Source organism: Talpa europaea, assembly GCF_964194135.1.
Source record: "Talpa europaea genome assembly, chromosome: 1".
NCBI classification, from domain to species: domain Eukaryota; kingdom Metazoa; phylum Chordata; class Mammalia; order Eulipotyphla; family Talpidae; genus Talpa; species Talpa europaea.
In genome coordinates this window covers 132003015-132024008 of record NC_140073.1, presented here as the reverse complement: position 1 = coordinate 132024008, position 20994 = coordinate 132003015, and the positions used below count along the sequence as shown (strand labels likewise).

The 20994-nt window shown below is 36.0% G+C and overlaps 1 protein-coding gene across 1 annotated transcript in view; it reads right to left on the bottom strand.

Annotated features, from left to right (window-relative positions):
- BMPR2 (bone morphogenetic protein receptor type 2) overlaps positions 1-20994 on the bottom strand; it is a gene marked incomplete at both ends in the record, with an annotated part of 125491 nt that overhangs the window by 30749 nt on the left and 73748 nt on the right. The gene's annotated exons all lie outside the window — the stretch shown is intronic.

Below are 20994 nucleotides of genomic sequence, written 5' to 3'. Positions count from 1 at the left end.
CATTCTGTGGATCAGATTATGACTAGAGAAACACCCATTAGGATAGCTGTTCACAAAGTAGAGCACATGCAGAAAAGAGTAAACAGAGTAGTGAAAGCTATGAGACCTCTGAAATGTGATGGGAAGATGGAAAATGTGATGGGAAGAAAACTGGAAACATCTCGTGAAAAAAGACAAAACTTGACAATACAAAAGCTGTCAAAATGCAGAAAAATGAACTGTAGTTAGAATAACAAGATTGAATTTATGCATCTTCAAGGACAGCAGTTTTTAGCTCAGCCTACAGAAGAACTTAAGGTTTATAAACAGAACTGTCTAAAATGGAATCAGCTACCCTATGAAATAGCTGTTCATATTTTTCTAACGGGAGGCATTCATGCAGTGTTCGGTAATAATGACCAGAGGATGGGCTTGATGATTGTTAATATCTTTATGTAGACATTCTAAACAATCAAAATCAAATATATTTGATTTTAAATATTTCTCAGTTTGTAAATTTTAATAATATGTTGTATCACGCTAAAAGTCCCCCTGGCAAAGTAAGAAGCCTTTATGGCAAAAAGTTTCTCTGATGGGCATTCCTGTTGTGACTCAATGCATCTATCTCAGTAATAAGCACAACTGAATATTAAAATGTCACAACAATGTTTCTATACAAGGATCTTTTGAGACACACTTTTCATCTGCAGGGAATTTGTTGGATTTGAATAGATTTTAATATACTGATAACTATATCTACTTTTAATATAAAGAATAAGTTATAGGGGCCTCCCCTGTGGCGCAGCGGTTGAGCGCTGGGTTGCGAAGCTGCCCGCAGCCTCTGCAGCACTGGTTCGATCCCTGGCTGCTCCCTGGTCACCAAAGGAGGGTCCCACATGGCGCGCAGACCTCTCCTGCCGCCCGCTGCTCCCCTCAGCAGTGTATTTCGGTCCTTCTGCCTGCTCCGCTCCCTGCTCTGGCTCTGGTGAATTCTCTCACCCTCCGCACTTCTGACTATACCCAATGCTTGTATAAATAAATAAATAAATCTTTTAAAAAATAAAAAGAGTAAGTTATAGGAAGAAAACTACATATGAAGACTCATTTTACCATGAGATGATTCTCTCTCTCTTCTCTGTGTGTCTCTCTATCTCTCTTTCTCTCTCTCTCTCTCTCTCTCACACACACACACACACACACACACACACACAGATGGCTGTAATTTAAAAAGCCAAACAGGAAATTAAAAATATTCATAGGACATGGAGATATTAGAATGCTTGTATATTGCTGTGGAAATGTAAATGGTGCAGTTGCAGTAGACATTCTGTAAGTTTTTTAAAAAGTTAAATGTAGAATTACCATAAGACCTAGCAGCAGTTCTACTCCTAGGGATATACCCCAAATAACTAAAAACAATTATTAAAATAACTTCTAATGGCATCACTAATCACAATAGCCCAAAGTAGAAACAACACAAATGTTCACACACAATGCATGAGTAAGCAAAATATGGTTATCCACATAGGGAAATATAAAAGGTCACATATTCTATGATTTCATTTATATGAAACATCCAGACAAGGGGCCTCCCTGGTGGCGCAGGGGTTAAAGACGCAGTGCTATCAAGTTATCATCAGCCACTGCAGCAAACCCATATGGAGCAGCAGACCTCTCCTGTCCTACCCACTGCTCCCCTCAGCAGTGTATTTCAGTAGATCTGCCTGTTCTTCTCCCCACTCTCTCTGGTGAATCCTCTCACACACACCCTTCCAACACCTCTGGCCTACACCCCAGTTCTTATACACATAAATAAAAAAATCTTAAAAAAAATTCTAGGCAAATCTATAGAAACAGAAAGCAAGTAAGTAATTTCCAGGAGTTGTGAGGGGAGGAACTAGATATTGACTGCGTATAAATGGTTTCCTTTTGGTTTGATAAAATATTTTGGAACCAATATAGGTGATGGTTTTACCACATTGTGAATGTACTGAATGGCATATTTAACCACATTATGAGTTGTATCTCGATTTAAAAAAATGATTTATGTATTGAGAGAGAGAACACACTCTTGCAGAATTGCAAGTGCACAGGTAAGGAACCATGAACCATGGAATTTCCCCGGTTTCACAACTACTAAATATATTGTAGAAAATTTCTTTTCTATATACCTGGGATTATCATTCTGAATATCAATTAGTCTATGGTGACACTATCAGGCTCTATTAGGGATTCTCAGACCACTGAATTTTTCTAAATTATTGCATCTGATTTTCATCTGATCTCTCCTTTGTCTGCTATCTCTTTTAGATGTTGTCAATCTGCTTGCCTTACTGTTTCTTACAATGTAGTTTGGGCTTTAAAAAAACAGACAACCTAATAAATGAATGAAAAGTGTAAGAAAACAGAATAAAAGACTAAAGGACTCTCCTTTAAAACCATGAGTTTTAAAATAAAAATCCTGTAGCATGTCGCGCTGCTTACAGTAAAGGAATGTCATCACTACAGACCCTGTACTGGGGCAGTCCATGAGATAAGACATTACCAAAAGTCCACTGAAATTCTGATTCTCAAACTTCTCTTCCAGTGTTTGGTGCCAAAACTTGCTCAAAACAGATCTACATTTCATAGTGCGATTATTGGTGCTTTACAGGAGGCGAGTGAGGCCTGTCTGGTTGGCATTTATTGAAGACATGAACCTGTGTGCTATACATGCTAAATTTGTAATAACTCTGCTAAAAAACATTCAGCTAGCAGGCTGCATATATAGAGAATGTGCTTAAAAATCCACTATGGCAGGAAATGTTTCATTCTCAAAAAATTATATTTTCTCTTCCTGATACTGATAATTCTGAATGTTTGATTCCCCCCACCCCATCACCACACACACAGTATAAAAGGGACCTACCTAAGTACATGTGAGTGTGAAAATAGGGGACAGAAATAAGATACTGGGAGTTTCTTCATTTCATTTGTGTGTAAATTTTTAATAAAAGGATGGGAGGTAAAGTATAAATGCAAATCAAAATGTTTCACTGAGCAAGTTTCAGTTGTCAAACTTTAACAATTATAAATACGTTAAATGCTTAGTACATTGCCAGCATTTGGATTTTAAAAAAACAAGTAAATTTCTCAGTGACAGCAATTAAGTGATGTTTGTAGCCTTTATATGTGATGGTAGATTAAAACTATTTTTTTTAAAGATTTACTTGTTTATGCATACAAGAGCTGGGGTACAGGCCAGGGGTGTGGGGGTGGGGGTGGAGGGGTATGTGAGAGAGGATTCACCTGAGACAGAATGGGGAACAGAAAGGCAGACTGACTGAAATACACTGCTGAGGGGAGCAGCGTGAGAGACAGGAGAGGTCTGCTGCGCCATGTGGGAAGCTCCCTGACCGGCCAGGCATCTGTGCTGCAGAGGCTTTGGGTTGCTTCACAGTGCTGTTCTTAACCCCTTGGGCCAACAGGGAGGCCCTAGATTGAAACTATTCACAACACTTTTCTGAGTTGTCCTATGTTATCTGTCTTCTATGCTGTTTGTTATTAAAATACATTAAACTATTTACAAAAAGTGGTTATACTAAGTGACTTTTTTTATTAAAAAGATTTATTTATTTATTTATTTATACAAGCACTGGATACAGTCAGAAGCGCGGGAGGATGAGAGAATTCACCAGAGCCAGAGCGGGGAACAGAACAGTCAGACCAACAAAATACACTGCTGAGGGGAGCAGCAGGTATGGCAGGAGAGGTCTGCGTGCCATGTGGGCGGGGATCAAACCGGTGCTGCAGAGGCTGTGGGCAGCTTCGCAGCCCAGCACTCAACCGCTGTGCCACCAGGGGAGGCCCTAATAAGTGATTTTTTTTTTTAAAGATTTATTTATTTATTTATACATACAAGCACTGGGTACAGTCAGAAGTGCAGGAGGGTGAGAGAATTCACCAGAGCCAGAGTGGGGAGCAGAGCAGGCAGAAGGACCAAAGTACACTGTTGAGGGGAGCAGCGGGCGGCAGGAGAGGTCTGCGCGCCATGTGGGACCCTCCTCTGGTGGCCGGGGAGCAGGCGGGGATTGAACCGGCACTGAAGAGGCTGCAGGCAGCTTTGCAACCCAGTGTTCAACCGCTGCGCCACCAGGGAGGCCCCCTACTAAGTGACTTTTAAGGTCCTTCTAATTTCAAAATACTTAATGAGTATTCTAACGTTTTTTGAAGACTGAGCATTCCCTGCTTTTACTCTCAGATTTCTAAATGAAAATGAAACATAATTTGTAAATAAAAATAATCAATCAAAAATCTGAAAGAGAAACTATTAATTCATATAATAGGAGGATGAAAAATGTATTAAAATAGATTTTTAAACATGTTAAAAAGCATACTAATGTGTATTTCAAATGAAAAACTTTCCACGATATGTCACATGGTCTAAAAATATGAGCTCCCTGTCAAACTGCCAGGAAAAATATCTCAGTATGTGTATTCACATACATGTGCAATAAAAGAGCTCTTTAACCAGAAAACTCTTAACATATTTTCTTTTAAAAATGCTCTCTTTTTACCTTTATGCTATATATATTCTATACCTGAAATTGTCTAGTTCCCTCAGCTCTAATAAACCCTCTTCTTTACCCTATTAGTTTTCTCAGTTAAATACTCAGCCAAATGTAAACACTGCTATGTACGCCTGTGTGCAATGACTGGCCTTGTACAAGCAAGCACTTCCTGAATGCATAACAGACAGGGAACTGCTGTCTGCCTCATTGGAGCCTGGGATGTTTCTGTTTACAAATCCTGGAGCCAGGCAGTGGCCACTATTGGAGGCGAGCTGTCTGCTTCCTTGCTACACTCAGCCTTTGTCTGGGTCTGTGTCAAAGAAAGAACAACATTGTTGCATGTGCAGCAAGTGACAAAGGGAAGCTTAAACATAGCACACTAGTGGTTATGTTGGCTTCTTAATCATTTACAACTTTGTGTGGACAGGCAAATTAGGTATTAGACTTTAAAATTTTTGTGATGGGGAATTAAATGAATTCCTTAGCAAAATAATTCAGATTGCTAAATATTGTTTTTGTAATGATGATATATTATACAGCTCAATATTCTGAACAAATATTTTTACCTGGAATAAACAATGTTGATTTATTTTAATTAATATGTTCAGAATGGCAACTATACAGTAATCATAATCAAATTAATGTTTATGTTTAATGTCCTAAAAGCACAGTGAGAGGAATCGGATTTCTTGTTTGTTTTTCAAGTAGTTATTTAATATTTAAGACTATTTAAAATTTAAATCGCCTCATTAATCACTGTGAATAGATATAGCTTGTGAGAAATAAACACAAATAACAGCATAAGAACAGCCCATACTTTGCTACCTAGTCCAGCTATTTAACAGCTGAAATATCAAAGGAACAGTGGAAAACTAAGGAAGAGAAAGAAAAAAAAAAAAAAATCATGAGTTGAACCAAAAAAATAACTGTTTTGAAAAGAAAACACAGGGGAGTTATTCAATGCCTATCATTATTTTAGTTTTGTTAACATTTATAATTTTAATTTTCTTAAAAGGACTTTTGGGTGATCAGAAGAGACTGAATCTCACCATTTTGTTTCTTTTATTGAAGAATGCAGTTAAACTAGCAAAATTATTTCTATTTCATTTGGCTAAAGTCATCAAATGAATGTAAAAATAGACTAAGTAAATACAAGAATTTTAGTAAAATACAAGAAAATAGAAGATAATGATTACAGCCTGTGGTACTTTTTTTTTTAAAATTCATTAAAGTATAAAGAAAGCATTATTAAATATATTCTCAAAATATTCTTGGTGAAATCCTTCAGGCCTTCCTTAATTGCCTCTAATCTATTCAGACTTTATTTTTTTATACATTGAAATGAAACAAAAATTGTTACCATTCCACGCAATAACTTTTGAAAATAATTACTTAATACTTCTTAGAAAATATCAATAATCTAGTTTAGTAAAAAGAGCCTAAATAAGGAAAAGGGAAATCTAATTATTGCAATATTCATTATTTAAGATGAAACAAAAACAAATATTCTCACAATCAGAAACCATATCAAAACACTCAGAAAACCCTAGGCAATTTTCCTGAGCTACAAATGATACTTCCTAATCCAGAATTCATACTACAACCTTGTTCTCAGAAAATGAACATCAAATAATTTCGCGATAAATGTGAAAGTTTTATCTTTCAGTCGTTCACTGACTAGATAAAAAATATGAATTGCACTAGAATGATAACTTCCCCCATTGACATTTATTTCCCCTCCTTCCCTCCTTCACAGTCTGATGTTCTTTTTACTATGATTGTAATTTATGCTCACTCCAGTGAGGTGTGTCAAACAGATCTGTAGAGAAAATTGGGGTTTGTTTGCTTACTAAAGTTCTTTGACCATTTTCTAGTTTTTTTTTCTTGGTCTAGATTTCTCATTGTACATAACTGTTGTCCTTTTATAAATCTTTTTTTTTTTTTTTTTTTTTACAAAACATACTAAAGTGTGTATAACATAAATGTACAGATAAGTGAATTATTATGAAGAATATTCATGCAGCCACTATTTGGGTCAAAAACCAGAAAATCCAAAATCCCAAAAACCTCCTACTTGCTCTCATTCATGAAAGCCTTTCTCCTCTCCAGATAGAGCCTCTCTGATGACTTTTGTGGTATTGTTCCCTTGGTTTTCCTAACAGCATTGTGTTCTCTCTTGCTATTTCTGAATTTTACATAAATATATTTTATGCCTTGCTTCTTTTGCTCAATAATGTTTTGAAGATTTAACCATACCGTTGTGTGCTGAATGTAATTCGTTCAGGGTTGCTTTTCTTTGTAACAAATGCAGCCATTTTTTCATGTAATGACTCTGGAGACTTTTAAAATTATAATTAAAAGATTACTGTGGGTAATCCCTATTAAACATCATAAAAGCATTCCACAAATGTATACATTTTGGTTTTTAGTTATATTTAATACTTTTAAAGTATCCAATTTTATTGGCAAGAGAAAAACATTAAATAAACCAGACAAGTGAAAAGGCTGCACAGTCTCTTGCTGCTTCTAATGCTTTGGCAGCAGAAACAGTAGCTAGCAACCAAGAAGGCCAGAATTAATTTTAAAAATGCTCTAGGGATATCAAACCATTGATATGCTTGATTCATCTTTTCCATAGTTCCCAGATTGCTCCCTTATTCCCTCCTCAAAGCATCTTTAACTGACAATTCTTTGAAAGGGCACTACTAAATATGCACATCTGGTCTCCCGTAAAAAGATAGTAAAAGTAATGTATCTACCAGATCACCACTGACTATTTTCACCAAAACTGTCCATAAATATTTGTTCAATTCTTACAAATAAATACTTAGAGCAGGGAGGTAAAATGATAAAATATCTAGAGTACTAATAAGGCCATGGGAGTAGGATGTGAGGAGTAAAGGAGAGAATGTGTATTCAAAACTAAGGACAGTACCTGGCAGAGGAAGAACTCCATATATGTTAGTGGTCTACCTAATTTTTTAAAAAAGATTTATTTATTTATTTATTTATACAACACTGGGTACAGTCAGAAGCACAGGAGGGTGAGAGAATTCTCCAGAGCCAGAGGGGAGAGCAGAGCAGGCAGACTGACGAAGTACACTGCTGAGGGGAGCAGCGGGGGGCAGGAGAGGTCCGCGCACCATGTGGGACCCTCGCCCGGCAGCCGAGGATGGAACCGGTGCTGCAGAGGCTGCAGGCAGTTTCACAGCCCAGCGTTCAACCGCTGCACCACCAGGGGAGGCCCCCTAATTTTTTTTTAAAGATTTATTTATGCACACAAGAACTGGGGTATAGGCCAGAGATGCGGAGGTGAGAGGATTCATCAGAGACAGAGTGGGGAGCAGAAGAGGCAGATTGACTGAAATACACTGCTGAGGGGCGCAGAGGGCAAGACAGGAGAGGTCTGCTATGCCATGTGGGTCAGCTCTCTGGCCGGGGATCAAACTCGGTGCTGCAGTGGCTGTGGATTGCTTCACAGTGCTGAGACTTAACCTCTTGTGCCACCTGGGAGGCCCCATTAATAAATAAATCTTAAAAAAAAAAAAAAAGTACCCATATTCCCTGCTAAGAAGTTACTGGGGAATGCAAAAAGCTCCATTTTAAATATAACTCTATACTGCTTTTCAAACAAAAACAAACAAAACCTGTAGTTATCTTACAATCTATGATATAAAGGCAGATAAAGCAATTTAATATTTAAAAACTCAGTATTATATCAAATTGTAAAACATTAATCTTTGTGAGGGATTGTTCAATAGCTTCTAACCTTCATAGAGCCAACCCTTCATGAACTAAAAACATTAACAACAAAAATGAAAAATTGTTGCTTTTTACTATAATTAACAAGTTATATTAATGCAAAAAATTATATAACTAAAATACTTGCATTAGAAGCTAGTAGAGAAATAATTTTAATTTTTACCATCTGTGGCTACATTTGGATGTCCATTCTTACATAAAACAGTATTTATTTTAAAAGATGTGAGGAATTAATAAAAAGCAAAAATGAGCTGATGCTAAACATATAGATGCTAAAATAGATCTGCCTTTTAAATTTAGAAAATAACTGTTTTTGCTTCTAACATTCTCACTTCCCAATAATAGAAATATATCCACATTCTTGCCATGACCTCATGATGGATGGAGTATATCCTCTTACCCTTTGACTTTGAATTTGGCCATGTGACTTGTTCAGCCAGTGGGAAGCTGACAAATATAAAGCTGAGATCTAAAATATGCTTGGTAGTTGTGTTTGCACTCCTTGTGATCAGGTAATCCACAAAGAGAATAACTTATCCTGAATAGATGCTACTCCTTGATTCTGTGCCTCGGCAGAGACTTGCACTGACCTGGCAGCCTGGAGCTGAGTCTAGTCTGTATCAGGCAAACTGCAGCTGATCTACAAAGTAGTCATCATGAGAACAAACACTTGGTGAAGTCACTGAACTTGAGGTGGTTTCTTGATGAAGTATTTTTACTGGAAATAGCTGATAAATATTTGAGTATACCTTCTACTTCCCATGTAACAGACGTGTGCAAACTAGTACATGCAATTTTCAGCTATCTAAAAATCATATATTCATGATGAGTTTAAAATAATTTTTTCTAGTTCTGCGCATGTTTTTCTCACAATAGTTAATTTATAACATCCAAACAAGAGTCTGTAAGTGTGGGATGAGCATACAAGGTTCCTTTCAAGTTAGACAAGAGCAGGATGCTTGATGGCCATGTGGCAACAGGAATACATCTCAAGGTATGATCTGAATGCCCGGGTGCCTGTGACTGATGTGCTTTGTACCCCAGGGACTGATCAGTGGAACGTCTTGTTAGTAAGATTGGAGCCATGGGTGGGGGTTGGGAGTATATCAGTGAACTCACTCTCCCCAAAGTCCAAAAATCCAGTATTCAGTTTGACCCACCCTTTCCTCTGTCAATAAAAAGGCCAGGATCTTGTTCTTGAGCAGCATCCTACATCCTACAGCCTGCTCCATGACTAATTCTTTTCTTTATCAGTGCAATGTTGCTGATGCAAGATGTAAGCAATACATAAAACCACACTACTAGCTACAGAATGAATTTTTATCGTTGAAAAATTGAATATTATTTGTTACACTTCAATTGTTTTGTGGGGTAAGGTATGTAATACTTCCCAAAGACAAAATTTTATTTACTTTTTAAGAATTTCAGTTTTGTAAGATGAAGAGTTCTGTAGATTTATTGCAAAATAATGTGACTATGTTTAGCACTACTAAGCTATACACTTAAAAATGGCTAATATGGTAAATTTTATGTTGTCAATTTTTTAAAAAGGCTAACAGATGGTTCTCATCTCTTCTAGAAGATCTTTTTTTATATTGTAAATATCAAGTATATATAAGAACTCAGTAGCAATTCCTAGTATTTATAAAATGCTTTATAGATACTATCAGCACTTATTTCACTGTATTTTTAATCTATGATAAAGGAAATAGAAATGAGAATTTCCTTTTCATTCACTTCAAACCACCTCTCTGGTTAACAGCTTTGGCAGCTGGAAATACCATGTGACTCTGACACTAATATATGTTAAATTAAGATTTTTAAAAAGAGAAAAGAAGTGGTTTTTACTAAATACAATACAATATGGTAGACAAAATTTTCAAACCATGTAGCAGAGGGGCTAAAGACAGATACAAAAAAGATGACCTTGGTAGTAAAATAATGCAAACTACTGTTTTTTTAAAGCACATGTAGAGATTTCTATTAAAAAAATATATTAAAACTGCTTATAAAATCTTTTAAAAATGAGTCAGGAAAAAGAATATTTCACAAAGCCTAAATTCTGAATTAAACATCAGACTTTCAATCTCTCTGCCAATATTAAAAGAAACTGAAATTTTAAAATGCCCCTTCTTTTCTCCTTCTTAAAATACTTCAAAATAAGTAAAATATAACCATTCAAGAGTTTTCTCATAGCACTAAACCAATAGTTCTGGTTGGGGAAGCTACTTTCAACAAACCTGGTCTAGATATGTCAGTCTTAATTTCAGTCAATCATTAATCACTAAATAATATAACAAATGATTGAAGACCTTGGAAATTCAGAAGAATGAATAGAAAATACAGAATCTGGGGCTTTCCTTGTCGGGCAAGAGGTTAAGTCTCAGCACTCTGAAGCTATCCACAGCCACTACAAGTTCGATCCCTGGCTAGGGAGGTGACCCACATGGCACAGCAGACCTCTCCTGTCTTCCCTCAGCAGTATATTTCAGTAGATCTGCCTGTTCTGCTCCCCATTCTGTGTCTGGTAGATCCTCTCACACCCCTACCCCCTGCATATCTCTGGCCTGCATCCCAGCTCTTGTATACATAAAAAAACTTTTAAAAAAATTTAAAAAAAGGAAATACAGAATCTGTGGATGCATACTAAGATTGAAAAGACAGCAAATTAACTGCCAAGAAATATAAATTAAAAAATAAGTTAGTTCTGGGGCTACCTTGCTGTTAAAACCCTGCTGGTGCAAGAAGTTAAGCCTTAGCACTATGAAGCTATCTGCAGCCACTGCAGCACAAGTTCGATCCCTGGCCAGGGAGCTAACCCACATGGCATAGCAAACCTCTTCTGTCTTGCTCATTGCTCCCCTCAGCAGTGTGTTTCAGTAGATTTGGCTGTTCTGCTCCCCATTCTGTCTCTGGTGAATCCTCTCTCACCACCATCCCCCCACACCTCTGGCCTTCACCCTAGCTCTTGTATGCATAAATAAAATAAATCTTTAAAAAAAAAAACAAACAACAAATGCCATAGTAGACTTGACAATATAGACAGAATTGGGAGCTCAAGTGTAACATATGGAAAACATAAGGAATATATTTAGAAGAATATATGAAATATACTTTGAAGAATATATGGAAGAATATATATGGTGAAGAATATATGGAAAGTACTTTGCATTTTGGGGAACCATTTTAAACTATCCTGATACCTTGATAGTTCAATGCAAGCCAGTAAACTTTTCAGAAACAGGACATTTGATTTTATAGCAGTGTTTGGCCTTTGTATTGAACTGTATAAGAGGGGTAGTCTCAGAGATCATCTTTCACATTTATCTTACTTTATTTATTTTGAACTATAACTCAAGTTTCATGGAAACTAACCAATATGCATTATTGACACAAAAACTAACAACTCATTATTTTAGGCCAATTGTTATGTTCAAATTCTTTTTGGTATTTAAGCTGAATTATGAACCTGAAATTACACAGAATTCTCAGTATTTAGTCTGCAAATTCATAAGAAGCACTTGACTTCTTTAACTATAAGGTTCCTAGATGACTATTAAATATGAAAATTATATTCAGTGTTGAGGGGGAAACTCTTGAAAAATCACATTTATGCTTAACAAGGCTTTCAGCTTCAGATCTCTTTTTATGAGTGGAATTTTGTTTACAAAACAATTAAAAATATTTTGAACTCATGAAGATAAAAGTCCTATTCAGCAGGTATATTATTAGTAAAAACAGAACATCAATTCTGATGCTATAATTTGCAGAGTGCATACATATTCACAATATAAGAATCAGGGCAGTCCATAATAATACTTTTTAAAGTTCTTGATTTTAAGTCAAATGGTCCATAAAACTCATTGCCAAATGAGTAGAAAAAGGATTAAGATGAACAACATAGATAGTAAAAGCCAGCCACCTGTGTATATTTTACTATTTGCTATTTCGAAATAAAACAAGCAGAGGAAAAAATGCTCAATATTATTAGTTATTAGGGAAATGCAAGTCAAAACAAAATAATGAACAACTTCACAGCCACTAGGATGGCAATAATCAAAAAGATGGACAATATTAAAGATATATATTCAAAGGATAAATGTTATAATACATGAAATATATATCAATAAAGCTATAATAAAAAAGAACTAGCTTAAAAGGACTCTACTAGTTAAATCAGTTATTTTAGCATTAAGAATATCTACAAATTCATAGAAAAACTAAAAGAAAAAACTTCTTTATCTTTTTCTTAGTTCTTTTTTTAACATAAGAATACCTGCTATTAAATTAGAAGAAGTAACAGCATTAGGAAATTACTACTTCATAACCCCTGATATAATAAATGGGCTAGTGCATGTTAAAGCCATTATGCAAAAAAAAAGTTGTTGAAGAACAAAATTATTTGCAGGTTTCAAAGTGTCTACCCACAGATTACTAATTACAAAGAGAAAAATGTGCTTTTCCGACAGAGATTTGATAGTTACCACCTTAAATACTACTGTGCCTACTTCCTTCAAATAATTTTTTAAAAATCACATATGTTCTCATAAAAATAAATAAAAATAAAGTATCTTTCATGATAAAAGAATTAAATAAGGAAGGATGTTTATAATAGCTGGTTTCTAAAAAGACTTAAGGACAGTTCTCCCCTCATCGTAACTATTTTTTATTGGATATTTATTATATGTTAGTTACTTTACATGCATTATCTTGTTTAATCTATACAACAGCCACATAAAGTTTTTTACTGCAGTAAAAAATTAATGTTTTCCAAAAGATGCACAGTCTTTCATGTTGCTCCTTCTCCATTAATATTTTAAACATGCGTAAAAAGGAATTATGTTTTGCCTCATAAAATGCTTCATGAAGTACTAAGCAAAGCCTTTTAGCCACCCTTATTTCCCATTTCCTGCCTATTGAATCACTTTAATGCCATCAGAGAAGCAGTTAAAAACTGAAAAAAAAAAAAAAAATCCACTCTAAATTCACAGTAACTAAAAAATCTATCGGTGCCCTTTTTTCTATGTAGACATTGTTTTCTAGCTTGGTGTAAGATACACATTCACTGTCAGACACTGAAATTAGAATTTCTAATCTTAACAGCACAGCATACATTAGAATATGATTTCTTAAAACTCAGCTTTACATGCAATTCAATCTTCGTTTCCTATCAACTGATCCAACCAAAATGAAATACAAGTATTCCATATTTTTATGCTGATTTTTATCAAAGAACTTCCAATATTAAACATAATAAATTACATTTTATTTTTTTAAATCACATTTTTCCCTTTTTTTCTACTAACTTAATTATTTTGTTTATAATTAGGAAGGTTACTTATACCAGTTCCAGAAATCTTACCAAGTAATTGTTCTAAAGTTTCCAAACCTTGCAGTAATTATACATTTCTTTCAAACTCTGGGGGTTTACAAATACATAAGATTAATTATAAGAAAATAATATTTGTGTAGATATAAATTTATTTACTTTAAAAAAAGACTAACTTTTAAACCGAGCAGGTACTTCAAAGATTCCTGGTTGGAAGAAACTCAGAATAATATAGTTTCACTTCTGGCTTTAGGTAGTACATGACAGGTATTATTGAAAGCTATTTTTCTCTCTTCTGTCTGATTACTGAAGAAGAAAATCTAAACTCAGTGATAGTGTATCTCTCTTACCTCTCAAACACTTGTTCTCTTTTAACACAGAAAGCAAGTTCAAGTTTCAAATAATTTGGCAAGCAATAACATCTAGCTAGATAATCATAGGTTTTCTTTATATCTGATTTATTTTTAAGTAAGTAACTTAAAAAAATATCCCTGTACTTATACTCACTTTTCCACTGAAAGCAGTGATGGGACATCTCCCTAAAAAGCACATACTTTTTTAAAAATGATGTAATTTGAAAAAAATAAAATAAAATAATGTGCCATGTGAATACCGAAAACATTTTGTAATAGTATACATGGACATAGTGAAAATCTTTAAGAAGCCCACATTTTGGAAAATGTGATCAAGTATTTTCAAAAAGTTCTTTTTTACTCCCCTTCATTTCCTCTTGCCAATGAGCAAATAAATGTAAATGGGATTCCTGTTAGAGATTAAAGAGTATGGAGAGATTAAAGAGATTAAAGAGTATCAATAGAAATTGATACACAATGGTTAAAACCAATAGAAAATAATGGTTAATAACACATAATCTGGAGGCAAAACGCCTAGGCTTGAATCTGTGCTCTACCATTTACTAGATGTGTAACTTGGTATATTGCGTATGTATGCCTCAGTGTTCTCATTGCAAAATAAGAATATAACAGTAACCATTTACTATTTTTGTAAAGGTTCAATGTAAAGATTTTGTATACAGAGAATACTTACAAGTTGTGGGGCATAAAGTGAGCACTGAAAAATGTTACTTTGTTAATTTTCAGTACATTATATATCAAATGCCTGAATTTGTCATAGGTTTACTGAAGAGATTGCTCAATCTATTTAATAACTCTATAATCGTGTGAAAATGAATTAAAATTTCAATACCAGATTAATCCCACCTGTAAGATATTCTCTAAGAATATTAAGTTTACTGCAAGTATTTTATGAAGCAAGATTCATTAAATAAATGACTTATGCTAATGTCTTAATTTCAGAGGGAAACAGAACTAAGAACAGCTTAAGTTGACCAAGGGCAGTGCCTGGAAAAGTTAACACAAGACACAGTAATTCTGGGTACAACACACCTAATAAGTAGTAGAGCACAGAATCAAGTCTAGATGTTTTGCCTCCAGATTATGTGTTTTTAACCATTACTCTCTATTGGTTTTACCCATTACTATGCATATCAATTGTTATTAACCATTATCTTTACAGTCAAACAGGAAGCTTGTTTGTGTTTGTTTGCTCATTTGGGGGAGAAAACCAAAAGTTTTCTGAAGAAAAAGAAAAGCCTTCAAAAATAAAATCTCAAGGGAAGATAAGTACTTTAATTCTCACGTATGTCCAGAGCTAGGTCTAATTATAATTATGCACTAAAAAATAACAGAACTACTGACTAGTATTTTTTAAGGTTCCCATATAATGAAAGTGGTCAAATATGATCTAGAGACTCTTAAAAACAGGCAAATAACAGACTTACCAGAAAAGAAAACCTTTGAAAAATAACTGAGGTACAAAGACCTAGAATATGAGTTAGTAACCCATAAATTTCATCTCTAGCCAGACTTGTCTTGGAGAATTATCTGATAACACGTTTCTGGTTGAATACAAGTTATAGGCCCTTGACAACAACCTTAGATCAGGAGTCACAGCAACACAGCAAAGTAACTGACATGAATTCCTAAATATCAGAATTTCTTTTTCATTTCCTTTCCTTTTGAAAAAGTGGTAATTATTCTTCTTAATGGAAGATAATAACATGTAAACTGTACTTCAGACATTAAGATTGGGGAAGAAAGAGGTTTCTGTGTTTTGTTTTGTTTTGTTTTTTGAGAAAAGAGTCTTACTAGTCAGAAATCATTGGTGATCTATAGTCTATATAGAACCATGATTTTTATGGTATATAGCAATTCTTTTTTTTTTTTTTTTAAGATCTATCCACTTATATAAGAACCAGGGCACAGGCCAGAGGCACAGGAGGGTGAGAGAATCCACCAGAGACAGAGCAGGGAGCAGAACAGGCAGAAAGACCAAAAACATTGCTGAGGGGAGCAGCGGGAGAGACAGTGGCACCTGCTGTGTCACACACATATCTCCCTGACCGGCCTGGAATTGAACCGGTGCTGCAGAGACTGAGGACAGCCCCACAGTGCCGCACTCAACCTGCTGCGCCACCGGGGAGGCCCGTGTGTAACAATTCTTATATAACTTTCTCAACATTAACAGTTAATTGCTGATATTTAATTATTTTTAAAACTGACATTTCAGTATAGTTCAACTAAAGTTATCAGTGGACTTCATCCTGCTATATTTTTAGGAACTAGCTTCTATACAAAAATGTAGAATAAACGGTTTGTAGAGGTTTTATTTATGTTCGTTCTATCTGATTGCCTGTTTAAAAAAAAAACAACCACCACCACCAACTGCATATGGCAGTTTTATGAAAATATACCAAATTTGTAATGAAGGGGAACAAAACTACTGGTAAGTGGAGGAAACCTTTCTCTAACCCCCTAACTCTACACATCAAAGCAATACCTGAATGACTTATGTTATGAGACTCTGGCTCAGCAAAATTACAGACAATCAGTTATGGTCATGTAATTAGGCTGTCAGATTTTCCCTTGACAACTTCCCACATTATTTTTATTATTTTTTTTTTTTAAGATTTATTTATACAAGCACTGGGTACAGTCAGAAGCACGGGAGGGTGAGAGAATTCACCAGAGCCAGAGCAGAGAGCAGAACAGGTAGACTGACAAAGTACACTGCTGAGGGAAGCAGCGGGTGGCAGGAGAGGTCTGTGCCATGCAGGACACTCGCCCCGCGGCCGGGGATCGAACCAGCGCTGCAGAGGCTGAGGGCAGCTTCGCAACCCAGACGCTCAACCGCTGCGCTACCGGGGAGGCCCCACATTATTTTTAAAGATCCAATGCTATGATATTCTTTAGTTTCTATCACTAAGTACCTCGTGGTCTTTAATTTAATTGAAGCTGAGAGGAAAAACAGCTTTTTCTGAGAAAAGAGAGCTATATCATTATATTCTCAATCATCCATATATTCCTTCATTTGCTTGTGGATCTAAAACCACATAATATAAAAAATATAGAGATAAGAAGTCAAATAAGTATGGCTGTAGGTATTATAAATGCATACTTGATGAGAAAAACATCATTCCAGTAACAGCAATCAAAGGTTTGATGTCAGGAAGTAAATTGTTCACCTGAAAACAATCTATAGAGAAATGAATAGGATTTCAACACAGACCATTAAGGTGACTTTTCAGGGCAGGGGGCGGAGGGAGGGAACCACAACCTACTCACTTATCATTTTCCTTACCAGTATTAAAAGAAGCTACAAGTGTACTTCAAATAAGCTTCTTTAAAAATGAGATCAGGGCCTCCCTGGTGGTGTAAGGGGTTAAGTGTCAGCACTATGAAGCAATCCACAGCCACTGCAGCACGAGTTTGATCCCCGGCCAGGGAGGTGACCCACATGGTGCAGCAGACCTCTTCTGACTTGCCCGCTGTATTTCAGTAGATCTGTCTGTTCTGCTCCCCACTGTCTCTGGTGAATCCTCTCACCCCCGCCCCTCTCACTTCCGGCCTGTACCCCAGTTCTTGTATGCATAAATAAATAAATCTTAAAAAATAAAAATAAATAAAAACGAGATCATGCTATAGCATGAAAACCTGAATCAGGAAGAAACAGAAAACCAATCTGAAAATGTAAGATGTACTTTAATATTGTTACTGTTGGGTATAGAAATTTCAATTCTGGGAAATATAATTTTATATAATGTAACATACACAAAGATGTTGATTGTAGTAAAAAACTAGAAACAACCTACAAGTTCAAAGCCAATGAAATGGATAAGGAAAATATTTAGCAGATGAAATATTATACAACTACTAAAACATAACAATGAAACACGCAATAACCTCAAAGATACATATTCTACTGTGTTAGATCAAAAAAAGTAGGATCAAAATAAATTCATATCACTAATACAACCATAGAAAAGTTAAAAAGACTGAAAAGATACAGAATATATAACAATGGTTCTATATGGGTATAGAGATTATTAAAGGTAATTGTTCTCTATACTTACCTCATTTTTATATTTTTCTAAATTAAAAAGTATGTCTTTAATGTTTTCTCATAAAAGCAATACACACATTTTTTTTAAAGATTAAAAAATACAAATGTATAGAAATAATATATAGCCACCCCAATGAAGAATACTGTACTCTACCTCCCTTCTCTATCTTTGATAAATTTGTGTGGTGTTTCTAGTAATTTGATGTTTTTTTTTAAATGATCACCACAGAAAGCCTGGTTCAGGTAATCTTGTCTTCTCTGTGCCTCTTTCCACTTTGTGTTATTTTATTTATTTATTGAAAGATTTATTTATTTATACAAGAACCAGGGTATAAGCCAGATGTTCAGGAGGGTGAAAGGATTCACCAGTGACAGAGCGGGGAGCAGAACAGGCAGACTGACTGAAACACATTGCTGAGGGAGCAGCGGACAAGACAGGAGTGGTCCACTGCACCATGTGGGTATCTCCACAGTTGGTTGGAATTGAACCCGCACTGCAGAGGCTGCGGACAGCCTCACACCACTGCACTCAACCACCTGCGCCACCAGGGAGGCCCATTTCTAGTAATTTGTAAATATATGTAAGTGTCTTTATTTAACAAATACTTATGTCAAATATGTAATAACTGGTAATTTTATTTTTTTTAAGATTTTTTTTAAATACAAGAACTGGGGTACAGACCAGAGGTGTAGGAGGGTGAAAGAATTCACCAGAGACAGAGCGGGGAGCAGAACAGACAGACAGATGAAGACACTGCTGAGGGGAGCAGCGGGTGAGGCAGGAGAGGTCTGCCACGCCATGTGGGTTTCTCCCTGGCCGGCTAGGAATCAAACCTGCGCTGCAGAGGCTGTGGGCAGCTTCACAGAGCGGCATTCCACCCGCTGTGCCACCAGGGAGGCCCAACTGATAATTTTATAATGAAAGTTTTTCAAGGGGAAGGAAAATTTTGTACTTATATATTATTGATTACATGATCATAATCAAAATGTTCTTTTCCTACAACCTTCCAAGATTGAATCAGGAAGAAAGAGAAAAATGGAATAGTCCAATGACAAGCAGGGAAACTAAACAATAATCAAGTCTCCAAAATTAAAAAAAAAAATACAACCAAACAAACCAAAGAACAAGTTCCAAGACCAGAAGTTTCACAAATGAGTTCTACCAATCCTTCAAAGACAAACTTGGGCCTCCCTGGTGGCACAAGGGGTTAAGCCCAGCACTGTGAAGCTATCCACAGCCTCTGCAGGACAAGTTTGATCCCCCACATGGCGCAGCAGACCTCTCCTATCTCGTCCACCGCTCACTTCAACAGTATATTACAGTCAGTCTGCCTGTTCTGTTCCCCACTCTGTCTCTGGTGAATCCTCTCATCCCGCCCCACACCTCTGGCTCGTATCCCAGCTCTTGTATGCTTAAATAAATAAATCTTTGAAGAAGAAAAAGAAGACAAACTAGAACCTATCCTTTCAAACTCTTCCAAAAATTAAGAGGGAATATTTCCAAACACATTTTGTGAGGTCAGGTTTATCCTGATACTAAAACTACACAAAGGCACCACAAACAAAAAGAAAAACTACAAACCAATTTTCCCTGATGACTATAATAGATGCAAAAGTCTTCAACAATTTCTTAGCAAAACATATTCAATAATGCATTAAAAGGATCATATACCATGATCAAGCGGGACTTATTCCAGAAATGCATGGATGGTTCAACATCTGAAAATCAATCAACAAATACTTCACCGAATCAGCAAAAGCAAAGATATAAATCATATGATCATATCAACAGTTACAGCAAGAGCATTTAACAAGATTCAGCATCCATTTATGATAAAAGCCCTCAAATACAGGAATAGATGAACATACTTCAATTTAATAAAGGCCATATATGACAAATCCACAGCTAACATCATACTCATGGTAAAAAAAATTAGTGCTTTTCCTCTAAGATCAATTAAAAGACATGGCTATCCACTTTTTTAAAAAGATTTATTTATTTATGCATACAAGAGCTGGGGTATAGGCCAGAAGAGCACAGAGGTGAAAGGATTCACCAGAGACAGAGTAGGGAACAGAACAAGCAGATCTACTGAAATACACTGCTAAGGGGAGCAGAGGGCAAGACAGGAGAGGTCTGCTGCACATGGGTTCGCTCCCTGCCAGGGATCGAACTTGTGCTACAGTGGCTGCTAATAGCTTCATAGTGCTGAGACTTAACACCTTGTGCCATCAGGGAAGCCAATGGATATCCATTGATAGCCTCTACTGTTCAATATAATATTAGAAGTCCTAGCGAGAACACTTTATAAGTACTAATTTTTCCCTACCAGTGTGTGGGGAAGAACACAAAGGAATATGGTGATGGACTATGGGTACTTTGGTGGTGGGAGAACTACAATGACTACACTTGAGAAAAGAAATCACACATTGTCCAAAAATGAAGGACAATATAACAAAAATAGAAAAGAGCGTCTCCCTGGAGGCCTAGGAGTGAAGTCTCAGCCCTACCATTGTGAAGGTCCACACTGAAGGCCTGAGTTCCATCTCTGACCAGGGAGCTACCCACATGGCGCAGACCTCTCCTGTCTCGCCCACTGCTCCCCTTAGCAGTGTATTTCAGGAGATCTGCCTGTTCTGCTCCCCACTCTGTCTCTGGCAAATTCTCTCATCCCCTTGCCCTGCACATGTCTGGCCTGAACCTCAGTTCTTCTACACAAAAATAAATAAAATCTTTTAAAAAATAAAAAAAGAAATAAGTCAGAAAGAAAAAGAAATACTGAATGCTTTCACTTATATGTGAAATATAGAATATAAACAAAGGATCAGACAAAAACAAACCAGTAACACAAACTAGAAACCTGACCATTAGAATTGAGGCTACCAGAGGGGTGGGGTGAGGAAAGGAGAGTAAAGAGGCAAGGGGGCAAAATGGACTACAGTAGAGGAGTA